The sequence below is a fragment of the Triturus cristatus genome, chromosome 9, assembly GCF_964204655.1.
Source record: "Triturus cristatus chromosome 9, aTriCri1.1, whole genome shotgun sequence".
NCBI classification, from domain to species: domain Eukaryota; kingdom Metazoa; phylum Chordata; class Amphibia; order Caudata; family Salamandridae; genus Triturus; species Triturus cristatus.
Genome location: NC_140592.1, coordinates 776672416 through 776695368, shown reverse-complemented (window position 1 = coordinate 776695368; position 22953 = coordinate 776672416). Strand labels below are relative to the sequence as shown.

At 48.6% G+C, this 22953-nt stretch overlaps 1 protein-coding gene across 2 annotated transcripts in view; it reads left to right on the top strand.

Annotated features, from left to right (window-relative positions):
* Positions 1-22953, top strand: part of TMEM260 (transmembrane protein 260) — a 459752-nt gene that overhangs the window by 369558 nt on the left and 67241 nt on the right. The gene's annotated exons all lie outside the window — the stretch shown is intronic.

Here is a 22953-nt window from a genome sequence, read left to right as displayed (position 1 = left end):
ATTATGGGCACTGTTGCTGTTATTCCAGAGATGATCGAATGAATGAAGTCTGGTATTAGACTAAAAACAGTTTGAAAGCCTGTGAGAAGGCTGGAGGAGACAATGTTAAAAAAGTGTGCCAGACCTCAAATGTCAGATGTATTGAAAATTGTGTAACAATTCACAAAGTTGAATGGGAGGTTCGTATTTCAAGGGAGTGTATTTTACTTGAAGTTCGTGCTATCTGCATTCGATAAATTACTTTTGGAGAAGTGAGGGACACTTCTGTTTGAAACAAAAGCGCTTTCAGTTTGCTCCGTTTAATAAAATATGTTTTCAAAGTAGGTATTGAAGGCCAAGTTGAACTTTGGGAGTTACTTTGTGTGGGTAGGAATAGAGATTACTCCAAAAAGGAATCTGGTGGTCTAAAAAAACAAACTATAGAGAACAAAGAAACCTTAATCATCACACCTTTGCAGACTATAATCACCAACGACAGTCCTTAGAGAACAGTAATGTAGGTGAGAGAAGAGAAGAAAGGAAAAAGCCTTCGCGGATTCATAGGATTTCCATCAACTACCAAGAGAGGCCAGTGTCATCACTTGGATATCCTTTCATCTTGCTACTGCTCCTCATAGCATAGAGGGAAATCATGTAGCAAAGATTGCGACTAGGCCATAGAAATAGTGCCAAAAGGAAATGCACTCAGAAACAAACAGCGATTGATATGGTCAAGATTTAGCAAAAAATGGTAAATCAACTCTTGTGTAAGAGAAAATCTGGTGCAGTGCAATTGAGTGAGAGTTCAAAAGGGAGTTGGGAGAGAAAAAAAAGGAACTTTAATACATATCTCTCTGCCAATCCTATTAAAATAGTGTTAAAGCAACGTTCAACAAATAGGCTGCTTCACAATAGGTCAACTAGTTTCAGCCTTAAGGGCCATTTGCCCCAGCTTTCTTCAGGACGCAAATAATAGACGGCTACTGCGAAAATGTGAAAAATGAATGAAAAGTGCTCAAAAAGTTGCCATCAAGTACAACCTTATATGGTGTAATCTCTGAACAAGCAGGGTACTCTTCACTCCTGTAAGATACAAACATATATAATCTTTTTCTGCAATCATTAAACAGTTTTCAATGTTCTTTACAATTACATGTATTTCAAAGGCTCTACTTGTGCCTGTTGAGTTACTGCACCGTCATATCAAATGGAAAACAGTGCACTCACTTGTCTTGTGTGAGATATAGACTACACCTCACCCGGTAACTAACTCAGGTTGAGGAGACCCCGCCCTATAAAAATAATGAAGTAATTATATGAAGCGGATCATAAGATGTATTCAAAGTTTTATACATTTCTTATGTCAAGCTCTGTCATTTGTATTGTGTCAGACAGACGCTTCTTTGCAAGTTAGAACAATAGGGAAAAACATTCATAGAGAACCTCTCAGATGACTGACATGAAGTAAGGGGAATTGCCTTTCTGTTGTCTTTTTCTTACTTTAAATTTAAAAAATAAAAAATATCATTTAATTTATCCATTAACAAACTGGTAAGTTGGATAAATCCGAGATAGCAGCATTATTTAAAAACCAGTACGTTCGTGATATATGAAGCAGTCAAAAACCCACACCTTTAGCAGATATGTGCAGTCAAACGCCAACAAAATTTATCTGGTAACACGGCTCTCTCCGTCATTTGATTGTAACATAACGCGGGTAATGTTTCCCACTTACTAGTAACCGGCCTCTGTTATGTGCGTGGCGGTAGCGGTAAGGCAAAATACCTAAAACCATGTCGAATAATGCGAGCGGCGTGCAACTCCGCCACTCACCTCTCCGTCGGTGTCTCGGACTCTCCTGAGTTTGTGGGAGGTGCCGAAGTTGCGACCTGACATGTTTTTTAACGCGCCGTGTATGTTACGGCACTACTAAATGACGTCGCGTCGGAATACAAACTGATGTCATAGAGCAAGGAAGTAGTAGTTCTTTCAATATTAGCTTTCGTTATTTGAAACAACTTTATCGATAGCTGTCAATTAAAATAAACCCCCCATTACTGCCATTGTGAGGCATAAGGAAAGAGTCATTTCTCAAAACACTGTGTTTCTATGTATGCGTGTGCACCATACGATGTTGCTTATGAGTTTATGCATTTACTTTGCCATGGTATGTTAACATTTGTCTGACACTCTTCTTGTATCCTGTTACCTATAGTGGGTGTAATTGTTATTAGCAGATATATACAGCCAAACACTGCCTCAATGTATCTGGTAACACGGCTCTCTCTGTCGAATAATAACGAGGGCAGTGTTTCCCGCTTGCTGGTAACCTGCATCTGTTATCTACGTGGCGATAGCATTAAGGCACAAATACCTAAAACAAGATAAAGTAATAGGAGCAGCGTGCAACTTCGCCTCTCACCTCTCCGTCGGTGCCTCGAACTCTCCTGAGTTTGTGGGAGGTGCCGAGGTTGCGACCTGCCATGTTTTTTAAAACGTGCAGTGTATGTCCCGGCACTTCTAAATGACGTCACGTTGGACTACAACATGACGTCATAGAACAAGGAAGTAGTAGTTCTTTCAATATTCACTTTCGTTATTTGAAACAGCTTTATCGACAGCTGTCAGTTAGCATAAACCTCCATTCTTGCCACTGTAAGGCATATAGAAAAAGTCATTTCTCAAAGCCCTGTATCTCTATGTATGCGTGTGCACCAAACGATATAACATTTGTCTGGCACTCTTATTATATTGTGTTACATACAATAGGTGTAATTGTTATTAGGGTGTGGTTTCACTGTGTTATGTCTACTTGTGGTGACAATCTCATATCTCGTCTATTTCCTGTATTGGAGAAAAATATTCTCACAGACCAAGAAACAAAAAAACCAAGAGGACTTAATGAGTTTAAGACAGATTCACTGAGTTTTAGTGGGTAATTATACACTGTATGGATTCAGGAGAGATCTAAGCTTTTATAAAGCCGTCCAAGGGATAGAATCATTCAAGCCTTTACTATCACTTTGCAGTTTAAAGACCCATCGTTGTTCTTTGTTGAAAAGGAATTTCGCCTTATCACTGATATAGGATGGTATGAAAGGTTTTTCCAACACCGTCCATGTGAAATCATCTCCTTGATGGTTTGATTCAACAAAATGTCTTGTCAGCCTGGTATTAGTCTTTCTGCATCTAAAAGTGCTTTTATGTTCTAGCATCCTCAATATTACTTTGCGAGTTGACATCCCCACATATTGAAGCTTGCAGGGGCATTGTAATAAGTAAATTAAGTTATCACTATCACAATTGGAAAAAGGCTTTTGTATCCACGGCCTGGTTGTACCTACATCGATGGTTTTTGAACGTTTGGTTTGTGGGCAGATTGCACATGTCCCACAGGGAAAATGACCTTGGACAGACGGTAAGTCCCACAGAGTACCCACTTTTTTCTTAATTCAAGTTCTTTTGTACGTGTATTCACCAGCTTATCACGTAGATTCTGACCTCTTTTGAAAGAAAACAGGGGCATTGGAATCTTTTGGTTACAGGTATTTAGTAGTCGCCAGTTTTTCCGAATGCATCTCTGGATGCCATTCGTGAGTGTACTAAAGGTATTCACAAAAGTCAAGCGCCCTAGAGATGGTTTCTCAATTTTTTCTTCTAGCAACGCATCTCTATGATTATTGGTAGCCCGTTTACAAGCATTTTTTATTAGTTTCTTTGGGTATAGTTTTTCTGTCAATTGATTGGACAGATCATAAGCATGTTGTTTGTATAGTTCAAGAGTTGAACAATTTCGTCTCAATCGTAGAAATTGGCCAAACGGCAGATTATCACGTAAGGCCTTTGGATGTTGACTATCATATCTTAGCAAGGACTTGCGGGCCATGGGTTTCCGGTAAAGTTCACTAGCTAAACCAGTTGCTGTTACAAAAATGGATAGATCCAGGAAGGCTATCCTGATTTGGTGTACCTTGAGAGTGAACCTCAAAAACGTATTACGTGTATTAAGCCATTCCTGAAAAAGTACAACCGATTCCCGATCTCCTCGCCATACCACTAGAATGTCGTCAATGTATCTCTTCCATAGCCTGATCGACCTATGGAAGGGGTTGTCCTCATTTAAGACATGTTCTTGTTCGAATCTGTGGACATACAGATTCGCCAAACTTGGTGCAAAAATGCTTCCCATACTCGTACCTGAGACTTGCAAATAAATCTTCTCTTCGTACATAAATAAATTTTCCTTCATGGCTAGTTGTGCCAGGGACATAATAAAATGAACCGGAGTGATGGAATCTAGATTTGCGTCACTCAAGATGGAGGCAATGGTCTCTAGCGTTTCATCTTGTGGAATCGAAGTGTACAGTGATTCGACATCAAAGGAAACAAGTAAATCTTGCTCCGAGTCGAATTCTACTGTTGGAAGAAGTCGTAATACATCTTTAGTGTCTTGAAGATAAGTTGGCATCTTTCTCACTAATGGCCTCAAAAAGAAATCTACAAAAGTAGATAAAGGATCCAACAAGGAACCAATCCCTGATATTATGGGTCTGCCTGGAGGTGGCCTTTGAGTCTTGTGTATTTTAGGTAATGTATAGAAGTATGGAATAACCGGATAAGTTGTTTGAAGGAATGCACCTTCTTGTGATGTTATCCAACCTTCATTCAGTGCTTCTTGCACTATTACGGTGATGACTTTGCCAATTCTTTCTGAAGCATCTTCTTTTAAAGGACGGTAAAATCTCTTATCGTCCAGTTGTCTCAGACATTCCGTTCGGTAAGCATTCGTGTCTAAAATCACAATAGCACCGCCTTTGTCTGCGTGCTTAATTGTGATTTCTCTATCCTCAGTGAGTGTACGAAGTGCATCTTGTTCTTTCTTAGGTAGATTGCTATAACTCCTTCTCTTGTTGGTACACAGAGTAGTAATTTCTTCTTGTACTGCTCTCTCAAACGTTAGTTCTTGGGGTGGAATGTTCTGTGTAGGAGGATTGAACGTAGAGCGTTTCTTAAGACCCGTACTGGTTGTATCAATCAATGGAAGTGTCTTTTCTTTATCTTTAAAGAAATGCTGTAAACGAATTTTTCTTCTTCTATAGTCAATTTTTTTTTACTCAGATTAACTATCCGGTCTCTTCTGGGTTCTGTCCTAGTTGTTGTTGGTTCTGCTTGGATTTGCTGCGAGTGTTCATCTGTGGGGCCACCAGTGGTGGTTGATTCCAGTGAACTTGGGATTGTCGATTTCTTCTTCTGCCTCTTGTTCTGCCTGGACCTGACCCTTAAAAAGACTGGTTGTTAAAGTCTTGTGAATACATCTGGTACGGTGCATTAGGTGGTTGGAAATGTTGTGGAGGGAAACCCCATGGTGTCGGAGGCCACCATTGTTGGAAGTGTGGTGCTGCATGACCTCTCCAGAGTGGTCTCCTTCCACGCCCTCTGAACTGTTGTCTATTAGTATCAGGAAAATCGGATTCACTAAGATTGTCTTCAGAGCTACTACCTGAGTATGTAGAGCCATATCTCTTGCCTTTCTTATTAAACTCTGGTGGAGTGTAATCCTCGCTGGTATATGGATAAACAACCTCATGTTTGAATTCTGCCAGGTCTTTCTTGAATTTCTCAATTTTTGATATCAAAATTGTGTCTTTGAATTCTTTGTTAGATTTATTCGATTCATCTTGATGTTTTTTAAACAGAGTGCTAGTGATGGTAGTTTTAATTTGTGCCTCTGTAACTTGTATCTCTACCAGGATAGCATCAGCTATCCGTTTAGCTGTACTGATTATAAGGATTACCCAGTCGCGCGTGCAGCGCCAGGCTATTAGAAACCAATCTTTCAGAAACCTCTTGTCTTGTAAAAATAGACGAGGAACATTAGTGACAATAAGACCTGGAGGCACACAATTCCCTCGCAAATATTCTGCCATAATGGCACCGTGTATTACTGTGCGAGAATGAGATTTTTTTTAAATCCTCTCTTTGCCCCAATCATCTACATTGGCAACTGTAGGGTTAGGAATGCTATCTAGGATACTTGGTGTAGTGTCCAGTATAGATTGATAAAAAGTATCATCGTATGCAAGACCACTAAACTCAGCCATGTCAGAAAAAGTGTCTAGAATGTCTTCCCTTTGTTCAACAGAAGCATATAGTTCTTATAATGTAGCACTGTTTTACTGATTAACTATCCAGAAGCTATAGGTAGTCGGTTATTTAAAAAATACCCCCCAGCCTTCAGCTGCTCAAGAACATACAATATGTCTACCAAGAGGGAGAAAAAGGGTCCTAGGGATGAGTTTAATGACCAAACTACAGATTCAATCCCCAATACATTTAGCAAAAACTCCAAAAAGGAATCTGGTGGTCTAAAAAAACAAACTATAGAGATCAAAGAAACCTTAATCATCACACCTTTGCAGACTATAATCACCAACGACAGTCCTTAGAGAACAGTAATGTAGGTGAGAGAAGAGAAGAAAGGAAAAAGCCTTCGCGGATTCATAGGATTTCCATCAACTACCAAGAGAGGCCAGTGTCATCACTTGGATATCCTTTCATCTTGATACTGCTCCTCATAGCATAGAGGGAAATCATGTAGCAAAGATTGCGACTAGGCCATAGAAATAGTGCCAAAAGGAAATGCACTCAGAGACAAACAGCGACCGATATGGTCAAGATTTAGCAAAAAATGGTAAATCAACTCTTGTGTAAGAGAAAATCTGGTGCAGTGCAATTGAGTGAGAGTTCAAAAGGGAGTTGGGAGAGAAAAAAAAGGAACTTTAATACATATCTCTCTGCCAATCCTATTAAAATAGTGTTAAAGCAACTTTCAACAAATAGGCTGCTTCACAATAGATCAACTAGTTTCAGCCTTAAGGGCCATTTGCCCCGGCTTTCTTCAGGACGCAAATAATAAACGGCTACTGCGAAAATGTGAAAAATGAATGAAAAGTGCTCAAAAAGTTGCCATCAAGTACAACCTTATATGGTGAAATCTCTGAACAAGCAGGCTACTCTTCACTCCTGTAAGATACAAACATATATAATCTTTTTCTGCAATCATTAAACGGTTTTCAGTGTTCTTTACAATTACATGTATTTCAAAGGCTCTACTTGTGCCTGTTGAGTTACTGCACCGTCATATCAAATGGAAAACAGTGCACTCACCTGTCTTGTGTGAGATATAGACTTCACCTCACCCAGCAACTAACTCAGGTTGAGGAGACCCCGCCCTATAAAAATAATGAAGTAATTATATGAAGCGGATCATAAGATGTATTCAAAGTTTTATACATTTCTTATGGTTTTTTTTTTTGATAAACAAATTTTTATTGTGTTTTGCGGCATAAGGAACAGTATCAAGAATGATATACATCAGTGCATTGAACAAGGCATCAGTAACTTCAATCGGGGAAGCATCAATAAACAATCGCAAAGACCCTCCCTTCCTCCCCCATCCTCCGTCCCCACCCTCTGCGCCCCCACCCTTCAAAACAGGCCCCCCAGCCATTTCCCCCATATCTTGCGGAATTTTTTGGGGCAGCCCCGTGCAGCATAGAGCGACCGCTCCTGGGCCGCACACCAATCCACCCCTCTACTCCAAGTAGCCACTCTGGGCGGGTCCGGCTGTGACCACACTGCCGCTATATCTCTCTTAGCCACCATAAGGGCAGTGGCGAGGAAGTACTTCTCGTTACGGGACCCGTCCATCCCGTCCATGATGCCCAGCAGGGCCATTCTAGGCTCGTGGGGAACCTCCCATCCCAGGACCTCCGCTAGCTCGGCTTCGATCGCTGCCCAGTAGTCCTCCAGACGGGAACAAGACCACACCATATGGAAAAAATCCGCCGGAGCCACCCCACAACGAGTGCAGGAGGCGTCCACACGGAGGCCCGCACGATACAGGCGGTCCGGAGTCAGATAGGCAGTGTGGAGGTAATAGATTTGGATGAGCCGCAGCCTAGCGGAGGTGGTAAGCGACCGAGGGCCCATAAGGGCGTCCCTCCAGTCCGCCTCATCCAGGGGTCCCACCCAGGCCTCCCATCGCTGTTTGAGCCCGCTCCAGTCCACCGGGGTATTGTTAATCAGGGATTTATAAATGCGGGATATACCCCCCTTCCCCAGATACCCCAACATCACCTGAGCCTCAGGTGGGCTATGGGAAGGCAGTCTGGAGTCTAGAGGGACGTGAGCCCGGACCGCGTGGCGCAATTGAAGGTAGCGGTAGAATTGAGAGGGCTGCAGCGAGAAGCGGGTCTGAAGCTCCTGGAAGGAACACATGCGTCTCCCACGCCATAAATCGCCCAGACAGGAGATACCAAGAAGATCCCACTGCCGAAAGCCCGCTAGTCCCACTACCTCCCGCAGCCATGTCCCGTGCCAAAGCGGAGTGAGTTGCGTGGACGTCCCCGACCATCTGGTGTGCCGCAAGGCCGCGCGCCACGCGAGAAAGGGAGCCCGCACGACGTCGGGGAGTGACAGGGGGACCGTTGTGCCATAGAGCATGTTTTGGATGGAGGAGAACTCGAGGCAGTGCACCTCGAGTCGATAAGCCGGGTCGCCCCAGCCCCCCGAGAACCAGTCATGGATCACCAGTAGCTGGGTGGCCAGATAATAAAGGTAGAGGTTAGTCATGCTCAGGCTGCCGTCATAGGAGGGGACCCTGCATCGATCCAAGGCCAGCCGAGGCCTACCGCCGCCCCAGAGGAATTTGGTCACCATCTTATCCAGTTCTCGAAACCACGGGCGCGGAAAAGGGCATGGAGTGTTTTGTAGCATGTAAAGAAACTTGGGGAGGATCATCATCTTATATAGAGCGACTCTCCCTAGCGGATTCAATGGGAGGGACTGCCACCGGAGCATATCTGATCTGGTTTTGTTGACTACTGGAGCCACATTGAGGGCCCAGCAGAGTTCCGGAAGGAGGGTGACCCAGATCCCCAGGTACTTAAAGGAGAGTCTCCGGAGGGGAATATCCGATTGCCAGTCGAAACATTCCCGCGACGGGTGTAGCGGGACTAGAACGGATTTTTTGGGGTTCAGATGAAGACCCGATGCTTGGCCAAACCGATGGAGGATCCGGCGGACCTGGGGTCCCGAGGTCGCTGGATCCGAAAGATAGATAAGGACATCGTCCGCGTATAGGGCGATCTTATCGGGGGCCACATCTGGCCATTCCTATCCGCGAAGAACGGGATCCGCGCGAATCAGCACCGCCAGGGGTTCCATGGCCAGAGCGAAAAGGAGGGGCGAGAGCGGACATGCCTGGCGCGTCCCCCGACCTATGGGAAACGGGCGAGATAGAGCCCCATTGACCAACACACGGGCCCGCGGGTGCGCATACAGGACCGTTACCATGGCACGGAACCGGGGACCGAAGCCCATACGCTCCAGGACGTCACCTAAGTACGCCCATCCCACGGAGTCGAAGGCCTTTTCAAAGTCGACCAAGAGGAGGGCCAGATAGGGGGAAAGGCGGCCGCGGTGCGCCATCGCGAGGTGTAGGCGCCACAGGCAGTGTCTGGTCCCCCGCTCCGGCATAAAGCCACATTGATCCGGGTGGACCAGGGAGGCGAGCGATGGGCGCAACCGCTGCGCCAGGACCGTAGCATAGATTTTGAGTTCGGTGTTGATAAGGGATATCGGCCGGTAGTCGGAGCAGGACCGCGAGGGAGGCTGTGTCTTGGGGAGGGCAACTATGGTTGCTGTGTCCGTTTCGGGCCGGAACGAACCCGTCTCCACCACGGCCGCAAAGAGGTCCCGAAGCCTCGGGGCCAGAGTCTCACGATAGTGAGCGTAGTACTCCTGGGGGAACCCGTCGGGTCCCGGGGTCTTCCCAGGTGCCAGGCGGCCGATCGCCTCTTCAATCGCCTGCAGCTCGATCGGTGAATCAAGGGTCTCAGAAACCTCAGGCTGCAGCCGCGCAAGCGTCGCCTCGCTCGTCCCCAGCAACTCCTCTAGGGAGAGCGTGGACGGCCGGAGACGGTACAGCTGGGAATAATAGTCAGCGAACGCCTGGGCTATCGCCACCGAGGCCGTGTGGACGCCACCCGTAGGGTCCGCGATGGCTGGAATGATCCTGCCCGCCCGGGGATAGGTCGCCAGGCGGTGGAGAAGAGTGCCGTTTTTGTCTCCCCAACCGTACACCCGGGCCACCGAGGAGCGCCATAGAATCTTCGCCGCCTCCAGGGAGTGTAGGCGAATCTCTTCCCGCAGGAAGGCCAAGCGACGAGACCGTGCGGCATCATCCAAGTCCCCCAGACTATGCTCCAGTTCCAAGGCTTGGGCCTCGCATTCCGCGAGCTTCTGGGATTGAGCCCGCCGTTGGCGTTGCAGATGCCCTTTAGCGGCGCCCCGAACAGTCGCCTTACCGGCCTCCCACAGGACGGCAGGGGAGATGACAGAGCCCTCATTGTGAGAGTAGTAGTCGGCTATCTCGCCCCCGACCGCCTCCCGAAAAGCCTTGTCGTGGAGGAACCAGGCGTTCAAACGCCACATCGGGCGGGCAGAGAGGGGGGGGGGGGGGGCCGAGAGCGAGGAGCACTGGCGAGTGGTCCGAAAGGCCCCTCGGGAGAATGCGTACGTCCCGCACCCCCGCGCAATCGGTGGATGGTACGAAGATGAGGTCGATCCGGGCATGGGAGTGGTGGGCCGCCGACGATTGGGTGTATTGGCGCGTCTGCGGGTGCCAGATCCTCCAGACATCGCAGAGGCCCTGTGATTCAGCCCAGGATGAGAGCTGTTGTGCACGGGCGACGCGGGTCAGGGAGACCGGATCCGTCGAGTCCAGGTGGGGCGAGTAGACAGCGTTGAAGTCCCCGCCGAGAATGAGGGAACCTGCCGGGAGTGTCGGGAGGATACCCGCTGCGTGAGAGAGGGCCGACGGCAGGAGGGACGGCGCCGCGTAGAGGAACATCAGGGTAAGGGGTCGCCCCTCCAGAGTGCCACATACCACCACTACCATACCCTGGGGGTCCAAAAGCACCCGGGTCAGGACAAAGGGGAAGGACTTGCGAAGCAAAATGGCCACCCCTCGGGATCCCCGTGCAAAACCTGAATGCCATACCCTGTCATAACCGTAACGGCCGAGGAAGGGGCAGTTGTTACCCAACAGGTGAGTCTCCTGGAGGAGGAGCACATCGATCTCTGCACGTTGCGCATATTTGAGGACCGCCATGCGTTTAAAACGGTCCAGAAGACCATTGACGTTCCAGGATAGTATGCGCATGGCGGCCCTAGGGACAGGTGGGTCATCCATAGTCGAAGACAGAAGAGGGGGCCAGTGGAGGCGCGTCTGAGCAGGCCCCTAGAGAGGAAGGACAGCGGAACATCGGGTGAGAGAGCAGGTCAAACAGTACATGATACCTTAGCACAACAGATAAGAGGGAGTCATCCCCCACCAACAGAATCTCCCCAACGAGGAAGAAACAACCCCAAACCAACCCCAACCCCCCACCCCCCACCCTATACTTCGAAAACGGAAGCATCTGTCGCCCGAACCAAATGGAAGAACCACCAAACTAAAACGCTTGGGCTTGAGCGCTAGTGGACCCCTGATACATCGAAAGTCAAGCCTGATTTACCTGCCCTGGCCAAGAGCAACACTGACAGCGGAGCATTCCACCCCCCGCCCAGGCACCCCCCCACCCCCCCCCCCTCCCCCAAAAGAGGCAAAGAAAGTCAAATGTTAGGGCTGCGAGAGAGGTCCAAAGTGTCCACCAACTCGGCCGGTTGGGTTGCAGGGCCTGTGAGCCGGGGTGGCACGGCCCGCCGCCCATCTGCCACGGGACTGGCGTGTGCGGCCGGTGAGGCAGAGGAGGTTCTCGATCCCCGGCGTGGCCGTCCCCCAGAGCGCGTGGTGATCGCCTCCCCTGTTGTGCGCTCCCGGGGTAATGTGCGGTGCCGCCAACGGGTCTTCGATGTCCGGGGCCTCCCCCGTTCCCCCCGCGTACCCGTAGGCGATCCGCGCCCAGAGCGCTGCAGGGGGTGCTCCTCCGTCAACCAGGTCCAGGCCGCCCGCGGGGTATCGAAGAAAAGAGTCTTGTGCTGGAAGACGACCCGGAGGCGGGCCGGGAACTGGAGCTGGTATTGGAGTCCCAGGGAGCGCAGCTTTTGCTTCACTTCAGTGTAGGAGCGACGCAGCTCTTGGACTTCGCGGGTGTAGTCCGGGAATACCATGATTTTGTGGTTTTGGTAGTGAAGGGCGTCCGTGCGCCGGGCTTCGTGGAGAATGGCATCGCGGTCACGGAAATTTAAGAGCTTGAGGATGAACGGCCGGGGTGGCGCACCGGGGGGCCTGGGGGCCAGGGAGCGGTGGGCTCTCTCCACCACGAACGAAGCCGACAGGCTGTCCGCCGGCATCCAGGACCGGAACCAGCGCTCCATGAAGTCGTCCGCCCGGCCCGATTCGACTCCCTCCGGGAATCCCACTAAGCGCAGGTTGCTGCGCCGAGCGCGGTTTTCTGCATCCTCGACCCGGCGGTGTAGCTCCTTAGAGTGGGTGGTCAGCTCCCGAACCTGGTCTTGTAGATGGCGGATGTCATCCTCAGCCGTGGATATCCGGGACTCGGCTTCCGAAATGCGGGCGGTGGCATTCCTCAGATCCTGCCGGAGAAGAGCGACGTCCACTTTGACCTCTCCCACCATGCCCTCGAGAGAGGCGCGGGATGAGTTGATGGCCTGCAGGATGGCAGCCAGGTCTGTAGCGGGAGTCGGGACCTGTTCGCCCGTGAGCCCGGGCCCCTTGTCGGAGGTCGTGAATCTGTCCATCCTGGTTTGGGTGGCCCCGGACGCCGGCTTGGTGGCCCTGTCCTTACCCATTTCTGGGGCGGCCGTCAGCGGAGGAGGGCGGCGGGCTGGCGATACACCTGCGGGATGGCAACGGGTGCTCAGGCTGCCGTGGGACCAGCAGGAGGCATGGCTGGGAGGTCCCGCGGCTGGAAACGGCTGGGTACCACCAGCCTCAACGGTCAAGCCCCGATGGGCATCTCAGCGGGACTGCCCGTCCAGCCCCTGGTCGCAGGTGCGCCCACAGGCTCCCCTCAACAAAGCGAGGCCCAGCAACGTAGTTCCCAGTTCCAGGCCACCGGTCTGCCACTCGGGGGCCCCTCAGCCGGTAGTCGCAAGGCCGCAACCCCTGTCTCAGCCCACCTCTCCAAGGGGACGGTTCGCCAGTTCAGTCTCCCCGCGGTTCCCAGGGGGGGGCACAGTGCCACTTGTCGGGGTCCTCAGCCGGGGGCCCAAGCGATGGAAGGGGGGGGGGGACAGCACACACACCCCCGGCCGCCGATGTGCGACCCGAGTCAAGGAAGGCCCCCCCCGCACCCGGAGTCCGCAATCAGTCTTGGGCCGATGGAGCCGGTTCCGCGCTGCAGCCAGAAGGAGAAGGGAGGGAGAAGGGGGGGGGGCTGGGGGCCCGGGTCCCCCGGCCGCCGACGCACGGCCCGATGGGGGGGGTCTCCCCTTCACACCCAACCCCACAGTTGCCCCGGTGAAGCGGTCGCTGCCAGCCGCACTCACCGCCTGATCTGCCGCTTGGGGGGGTCCGTCCCAGCACTCCCGGGGCTCCGGACAGCATCAGCGGAGCAGGGCAGCGCCCGGTCAGCGCCAACAGCACCCGCGGCAGCCTCGCGGCCGCCGCGTCCTCAGCTCCAGCAGGGTCAGGCCTGCGCCCCTCGTGGGCGCCGCGGGCTAAATTTCCCAGCTCGCCCGAGCCGCGGCTCCACAGCCGACACCTTCCGTCGTCGGTCCGGTTCCGCGACGGCTAGGCAGGCTCCCGATGTCCGCAGCGCCCCAGGATTTGGTTTGGGGCAGCAGGGCAGCTTCACAGGCCCCCGCACTCCGAGCGAGCCGGCCAGGGCTGTCCAGGAGAGGAATCAGCAGGATTTGCGGGGACCGATGCCGGGAGCCTCAGTGAAAGGCTTCCATGACGGTCAGGCGCCACCTAGCGCTCCCATACATTTCTTATGTTAAGCTCTGTCATTTGCATTGTGTCAGACAGACGCTTCTTTGCAAGTTAGAACAATAGGAAAAACATTCATAGAGAACCTCTCAGATGACTGACATGAAGTAAGGGGAATTGCCTTTCTGTTGTCTTTTTCTTACTTTAAAAATAAAAAATATAATTTAATTTATCCATTAACAAACTGGTAAGTTGGATAAATCCGAGATAGCAGCATTATTTAAAAACCAGTACGTTCGGGAGACCGGCTATTTATAGATGAAGCAGTCAAAAACCCACACCTTTAGCAGATATGTGCATAGGAATAGAGATTGTCAGAGGAAGTTATCCGGTTTGAAACAGTAAGGACATATGGTATGCCAGCTTACATTGCTTAGCAGTCCATGTTATTAAGAAGCAGATAACTGCCATTAGAAAGCTGTGTGAATGTTGGTCCGATTGTGGGAGTTGGCGTGCTTTTAAGAAAGCACGCATGATTGGGGGCTGTAAGCTTAGAAGCGTTGTGCAACGAATGTCCCTACCGCACTGCCAAATCCCTCCCTACGACGGGGGCATAGGGGTTACTAACCTTCACCTTTACTACCTCGCCACTCGCCTTATTGTGATCCACGATTGGTTCACAGGTGGATGGTCGGATCCAGCGTACCAAGTGGAACTTAGAACCCTGGACTTTCCACGGATCCAGGACTATCTATATGGGTGTCCAGTACCGCGGGATCCTATCACTAAGTCAGTGCTCCTGGCCAGGCACACGGCTTTGCATTGCGTCCGGTGGGACCGGAAGCTCACCAGGCAGACGCCCTTGTGGAGTGGAGCATGGTTGAGAGAGGTCTCCTCCCTTCGAGACTTCCGGCGCTGGGACCTCATGGGGATTTCGCTTCTGGGGGACGTCTGGGCGGGGGACCACATTAGAACTTTTGCAGACCTGCAACAGCGTCACTCTCTCCTTCCCTCACAGTTTTACAAATACCTCCAACTTGACACGGTCTCCAGGTGCACATTCCCTACCCTACTACCCTTCCAGAGTTCAATCCCTTGGAGGCCCAGGTGTTGATGGGGAACCTTGGCAGAGGGGGGGTGCAGAGAATTTACAAATCCCTAATTAATAACGGTCCTGTGTCTCTCGCCCGACTGCGCACCCGCTGGGAGGGGTGGCTGGGTCCCCTGGAGGAGGCGGACTGGAAGGATACCCTTATGACGCCCAAGACCTTGACAACCTCCTCCAAACTTCGCCTTACCCAACTTTATTTCCTACATACGGCCTACCTCACTCCGGTGCGGTTATATAAAGCTAATCTGAGGCCCTCCTCAGCCTGCGTGCGTTGCTCTCATACCGCTGCGGACTTTTCATGTGGTCTGGCAATGCCCCGTTATTGAATCGTTCTGGAGGGGAGTGGAAGAGGAGCTCATGGGCGCCCTCGGTTGGGTGGTTCCCCCTGATCCGCTGCGCCTGCTGCTCGGGGTGTTGGAGGGCATGGACGGTTCCCAAGCAGATAAACGCCTACTGGGAACGGCGGTGGTGAAACGGGACATTGCCGCCTTGTGGTCCCAAACCAGGCCACCCACTGTGAGGTGCTGGAAACGGGGGGTGGATTGGTGTGGAGCCCAGGAGGAGCCCCTTTTTGCGGCCAGAGGCTGTCCTGAGATGTTTGGCCGAATATGGGGTAAATGGTTCAATCTCCTTTCCCCGTGAGTGTTCGAGTGCGTGAGAGATAAAGTTAGTCCTCATACAATGGTATATCTATTCCTTTTGGCATCAGTCTGAAAACTTGCGTATACCTGTATCAAACTAATGTGTGGTCCTGCTACCGATGTAAGTTTGTGTTAAATCTAAATGCAATGAAGTTTGCTATAAAAAAAAAAAGAAGCGCCGTGCTGTTGGACATTCTTGCATAGAAATGAATGACTGCCATTGTGGTCGCACTTTTCACCTGTGAGAAAAACTTCTGTATCCTCTTTAAGACAGCGATATGGAAATGGGAGAAACCACTGCTCGTAAATAAAACGCACTACCTTATATAATCACATACAACATGAGAAACATCATGTACACCTAGCAGATACTACGTACGGTGGGAACCGTGGCTAGCCATGTACACAAACCAAACCAAGAAAGGCATGGCACCTCTGCCACACAATGCGGGGAGAGATGAGAGCAAAGTATGTGCGAAGGTGGCAAGTGATTCTCGATTATAAAAGTATACAATGCAAAGTGTTGAGGGGATGTGCCGGAGAGACTTGAGTATGCAGAGCACAGACATTTACATGTCAACATACACTGATGGTCTATTACTGATGGTCTATTGAGTGAAGTCAACAGGTCAACCATGATAGTACAGTCAGAAGGGAAGATTACGAAAACATAGCACGTACGTGCCCCCCCCCCTCCAAATCTTTAGCGTAGTGGGCTAGCTCAGCATACGCAAGGCTAGCGTAGGGGTATGAATAAAAGGCACGTTTCTCTAGGTGTGGTTCTCTTCCGGAATGGCGAACATGTCTGTCAGGTCTGCGCAGCTTACACCGCCATGAGGCTGATGCCGTGAGCGAGAGTGGCTGCGGGAATAATGCTCTCAGCCTGCTGCTACTCAGAAACCGTCATGGCCGCTGCGACGCACATATGACCTACAGTTCACCTTTCGACACTGTCGTATGTGAAAGAGGGCACACCACGTGCCGGCGGAAGCTTTTGGGCTGAGGTCTGCGAGCTGGGAAGGCTCCTGAGATGAACGCTGGCTACCGCGACACAGGCAGACCGCGCCCAGCCTGAGGCCCAGCACCATGGAGTGCTCTGTATACTACTAACACAGTAGTCGAAGAGGTACCGACAGTGGAACGGTGTCTTGATCCCACAATGGAGGATGTTAGAACTACATCTGAGAGTGGAGATGAAGGTACTCGCTTCGACCAGGTGCAAGCAACTCTAGGTCCCAACAGTGGAACGGTGTCTTGATCCCACAATGGACGATGTCCGATATTAGCTGCTGCTTGGTTTTGACAGAACTCCCTCCGTTGAGGTGCATCAGACTCTGTGCTTCCATAGCTAACTGCTGCACATGATTATTGGGCTTGGTTGACTGCAGTCGGTGGAGTACACCGTGGTACAGCAGGTGGGAACAGTGAAACGGGATGTTGATTCTGTGACTGAGGATGTCAGAAGTTAAAGTTTGTGATGATTTCTGTGTACCCACTCCGATCAGGTTCAACGAACTGCGTGCTTCCGAATCCAACGGCACGTGGCTGTGAGGCGTTAATGACAACTGCCTCTGGCCTAGCCTACAGTGCGGTCAGCAGGGCTCACAATTCAGATGGAGTGGTGATTGTTTAATTACAGAATCCAGTTGGCAACTAACTACAACGTCTATTGAAATATACACAATAGCTTTTTAGTATACTTGCTTGAAGAAGTTTTTTAAGATGACTTATAGGTCTAGTACAATTACCAAATTCTTCTTGGTAGTGGTAAAGAACACCGAATAACAGTGTACACAGTGGACAGCAAAGATCGCAATTCGAATTGTTTGGATTTATTTATTGCAGAGTTTTGAGTAATTTAGGTTATATTTTGTGAAGAGGACGTGAGAAAAAGTATTCATGGAGGACTGTGCTCACTACTGCCTTCAATTTACACTGCAGACACCAGTGTTCACGATTCAGATCGAGTCGCTATTGTAGATGACGCAGTCATGTAGGCAAAAGACATTGCTCCATCGCGCTCTGTCCGCACCACGCATACGCATCATCACAGGGTCCGCACACGGTTTTTGTTGCTTCCCGTACGGCGAACTGGGCAGCTCAAGTCAACGCCACATGGCTGTGGGCGCTTGCTAACCGCTCTCTGGCCTACACTGCAGACAGCAGTGTTTATTATTCAGATCGGGTCGCTATTGCAGATGATGTAGTGTTGTAGGCAACAGACATTGCTCCAAGTACAGCCTGCCCTCAGCGCGCATCATCGCTGGCTGTGCACATGCTGAAAGCTTTTGATGTGGCTATCTAAGTGCACTAGACCTGATGGACCCTTTATGGTACTATCTTTTTGTGAATATTGCAGATCTACTGCCTGTATCTTAGTATACCACAAGTTATGGTTGTTTTACGATCGAATCTTTTCTGTATTATTTCACATCTAGTATCCCTACCTTACTGCAGCACAAACTATTGACCCTTTTATTATTGAATCTCTGTGTGTGATCCAATGATTACTGTTGTAGTTGATGCTAGCAGCAACCATTCCCTGAGGGCTGCTTTACACTCGCCCCACACGCATCCAGCACAGATGCCACTGGATATGTAACCCTGGTAATAAAAAGGAGTCGAGCACACGTGCCTGTACCCACTTCCACTATCTGTCTGTGTCTGTGTGTTCATTATGTATGTTTGATACTGCCCCTGGGCCGTACCACATTATATTGTGCTATGGACAGCGTATGCAACCATGTTACCTCTGGCAGTGGGGAAAAGTTATGTTATGTAGCTTTTAGATGCATGGCTATCACAGGTGGAAGGCTACTTTACAGAGCATGAATATTGATGAAGATGATGGTTGCATGTTGTGTGTAATGTCAGATATGTGTACATAGCAAAAAGTTTTCAAAAAAGCTCTGTAAGCAGAAGAGGAGTCTCTCATCAAACGCTGTAGAGAGAATGGCAAAAATGGGTGGGGTCCTCCAACTGTTACAATGGGAAATGTTATGAACCAATGAAATGTTTACTTTAAGGTCACATGGCAATCGCGCAAGGATGCCGCACCCGACGCGATTGAGAAAATATTACCATAATATAAGTTTATTACAGTTAGAAATATATAAATGTTTAAAATATTTTAGATTATCGCTTGTTCTCATATACAGTATAAACTTATTTAGATGTAGTTTTGAGCCCCCCCAAAAAATGAGGGAATTGCGTTCCCGGCGCGACACCATACGTCTATGACTTAACACAGGGCCTGGCAGCGTGCACTCGTCGCATACGCAACGCGCAGCGGGCGTGACCCCATACGTACATGACGTAAGGCACGGCTTGGTACTGCGTACACATCGCATACCAAAGTAGCAGCTGGCGCGACGACATACGTATAGGATGTTACGCGAAACGCGGTGCCACAAACCCGTCGGATACGAAATGCGCATCCTTTACGAGTTTAGCAATATGGCGGATAGGATTGGCGTGCTGATGGAGCATGGTGCACTACTGGTACAGGACTTCAGTTTTCTCCAAAAAAACTAAAAACGATATGCATACTTTTTTTTAAGATCTAAAACATTACATATTTTTCAAATTAAAAACAAAAAAGGATAATAGAGTTCCAAAATATTACACACAAAAAAAGAAAAAATATAGGTTTCATAAATATTAAAATATGAAATGAACATTTAAAAAACCTTTGAAATTCACTGCAAAAACCATAGGTTTCAGGGACGTTATAGTTAGCTGGACATTTGACTCGTATAAAACCAGAGAAATTTGCCCGTTATAGTTAGTTGAGCGAACTATAACTCGCGCGCCCGCAATGCACTGGTGATGACGTCACATATTACATCACTCATGACATATATATCCCCATCTTCATCCAACGGTTCTTTGGGGACATGGTCCACCCAGAATATTTCGCGAAACCCAGAGACATTAGTCACCATCAGCAGGAAAACACTGAAAATTGAGATGGTGGCTCACCTGGTAAATCTTAGTTTGATAACCGAACTTCATAAACCTTCTGTTTTACATAATCAAATGATATTAACCACTTTTAATATGCAGCCTTACTTCATGACTGTTTTAAATTTGCATCATATGTTTGTTCTTACGCTTCTAAAACTGGACATATTTCATAGACTATGTACCTTTCCCACTATGAACGACTGGTCACCAGATCTGGTAAACTGTCCATGTGAAGATAGGATGCCGCAGGACACTTTTGTGTAAATTTAATTCTAAATACAGGAAGCGGTATATTCTTCCAATTATAAGACAGATAAGTTTAAAGCAATGTCGCCCTACTTATTTGTACCTGCAATTCCTACCATCTTTAGAGATCTGTTGCCGCATGTCATCCTTCGGGCAGTTTTTTATGCTAGAAAGAAGATGACACGAGGTATCATATAGAACAAAGTGATGGGACTATATACCAAAGAGGCATGGTCATCAAGGTTTATGGGCATAACAAAAGCTGGAAGACATAATGAATAATATTGTATTATTGCACTTTAACCACTTCTAGGTTTATATTTGTATAAATGTGAAATGGAACTCTGGGCAGCTAGTAGTTTTTTCTCATTTGTCCCTATGTTGGTAAGCCCTGGACGTGTACTCGATTCAATTTAATAAGATGAATTTTTAATACTCCAATTTTATGATTATACTGTCTTTTTAGCTTATTTTATATGTAGTGAAATGAATTTGATGCTTGCTGTTTTTATTTGTGTAAAATGCATTTATGGATGTTTGTTGTAACTCTGAATAAAGCTATATATATATATATATATTTTTTTTTTTTTTTTTTTTTTTCAAACAAAGCACCCTCGATTCGAAAGCTCACTCAAAGCCAGTCTCTTTATTGGCACAGCAACATCTTCTCTGGGAGTAAAATTGCAGCCTTACGCGTTTCGGGGCCTCATACCCCTTGTTCACAGGCATCCGATGTAATGGCACAGTTTCCGGGCGTTTAAGTAGGCACTCTTCAGCATGTGACTGGATGATACAACTTGTGTTGCATGCTGGGATAGGAAGTCCGTAATTGTTCAGTTTGTACTGTTTTATACAGTGCCTTTACATAATTTTTCCTTAGTAGGTTGTGGCCTCTTACATGCAATTGTTCCGTTTCAAAAACCCTCAGTGGGCCTCCAACATGATAGATGATGCCATTTGCGCCGACTGGTTTTCCAAAAGGGAGACTGCCGAGCAGTTCGTTGTCTCCTTGGCCCCCGGACATAAGGGGCGGTGCGCTTTCGCGGCTGGATTGCCGCCATTAATTTTTCAAACAAAGCACCCTCGATTCGAAAGCTCACTCAAAGCCAGTCTCTTTATTGGCACAGCAACATCTTCTCTGGGAGTAAAATTGCAGCCTTACGCGTTTCGGGGCCTCATACCCCTTGTTCACAGGCATCCGATGTAATGGCACAGTTTCCGGGCGTTTAAGTAGGCACTCTTCAGCATGTGACTGGATGATACAACTTGTGTTGCATGCTGGGATAGGAAGTCCGTAATTGTTCAGTTTGTACTGTTTTATACAGTGCCTTTACATAATTTTTCCTTAGTAGGTTGTGGCCTCTTACATGCAATTGTTCCGTTTCAAAAACCCTCAGTGGGCCTCCAACATGATAGATGATGCCATTTGCGCCGACTGGTTTTCCAAAAGGGAGACTGCCGAGCAGTTCGTTGTCTCCTTGGCCCCCGGACATAAGGGGCGGTGCGCTTTCGCGGCTGGATTGCCGCCATTAATTTTTCAAACAAAGCACCCTCGATTCGAAAGCTCACTCAAAGCCAGTCTCTTTATTGGCACAGCAACATCTTCTCTGGGAGTAAAATTGCAGCCTTACGCGTTTCGGGGCCTCATACCCCTTGTTCACAGGCATCCGATGTAATGGCACAGTTTCCGGGCGTTTAAGTAGGCACTCTTCAGCATGTGACTGGATGATACAACTTGTGTTGCATGCTGGGATAGGAAGTCCGTAATTGTTCAGTTTGTACTGTTTTATACAGTGCCTTTACATAATTTTTCCTTAGTAGGTTGTGGCCTCTTACATGCAATTGTTCCGTTTCAAAAACCCTCAGTGGGCCTCCAACATGATAGATGATGCCATTTGCGCCGACTGGTTTTCCAAAAGGGAGACTGCCGAGCAGTTCGTTGTCTCCTTGGCCCCCGGACATAAGGGGCGGTGCGCTTTCGCGGCTGGATTGCCGCCATTAATTTTTCAAACAAAGCACCCTCGATTCGAAAGCTCACTCAAAGCCAGTCTCTTTATTGGCACAGCAACATCTTCTCTGGGAGTAAAATTGCAGCCTTACGCGTTTCGGGGCCTCATACCCCTTGTTCACAGGCATCCGATGTAATGGCACAGTTTCCGGGCGTTTAAGTAGGCACTCTTCAGCATGTGACTGGATGATACAACTTGTGTTGCATGCTGGGATAGGAAGTCCGTAATTGTTCAGTTTGTACTGTTTTATACAGTGCCTTTACATAATTTTTCCTTAGTAGGTTGTGGCCTCTTACATGCAATTGTTCCGTTTCAAAAACCCTCAGTGGGCCTCCAACATGATAGATGATGCCATTTGCGCCGACTGGTTTTCCAAAAGGGAGACTGCCGAGCAGTTCGTTGTCTCCTTGGCCCCCGGACATAAGGGGCGGTGCGCTTTCGCGGCTGGATTGCCGCCATTAATTTTTCAAACAAAGCACCCTCGATTCGAAAGCTCACTCAAAGCCAGTCTCTTTATTGGCACAGCAACATCTTCTCTGGGAGTAAAATTGCAGCCTTACGCGTTTCGGGGCCTCATACCCCTTGTTCACAGGCATCCGATGTAATGGCACAGTTTCCGGGCGTTTAAGTAGGCACTCTTCAGCATGTGACTGGATGATACAACTTGTGTTGCATGCTGGGATAGGAAGTCCGTAATTGTTCAGTTTGTACTGTTTTATACAGTGCCTTTACATAATTTTTCCTTAGTAGGTTGTGGCCTCTTACATGCAATTGTTCCGTTTCAAAAACCCTCAGTGGGCCTCCAACATGATAGATGATGCCATTTGCGCCGACTGGTTTTCCAAAAGGGAGACTGCCGAGCAGTTCGTTGTCTCCTTGGCCCCCGGACATAAGGGGCGGTGCGCTTTCGCGGCTGGATTGCCGCCATTAATTTTTCAAACAAAGCACCCTATTACTATTTCCAAAATAACATTCATACATAAGACTTTCAAGATCCCGCATAGGACCTGTATAAAGTGGACCTTAAAGAGTACTCTGCATATTACAAAAGGGTAGATGACACCTATGCAAGTCTACTAGCCACCATAGCCAACCCCTGAG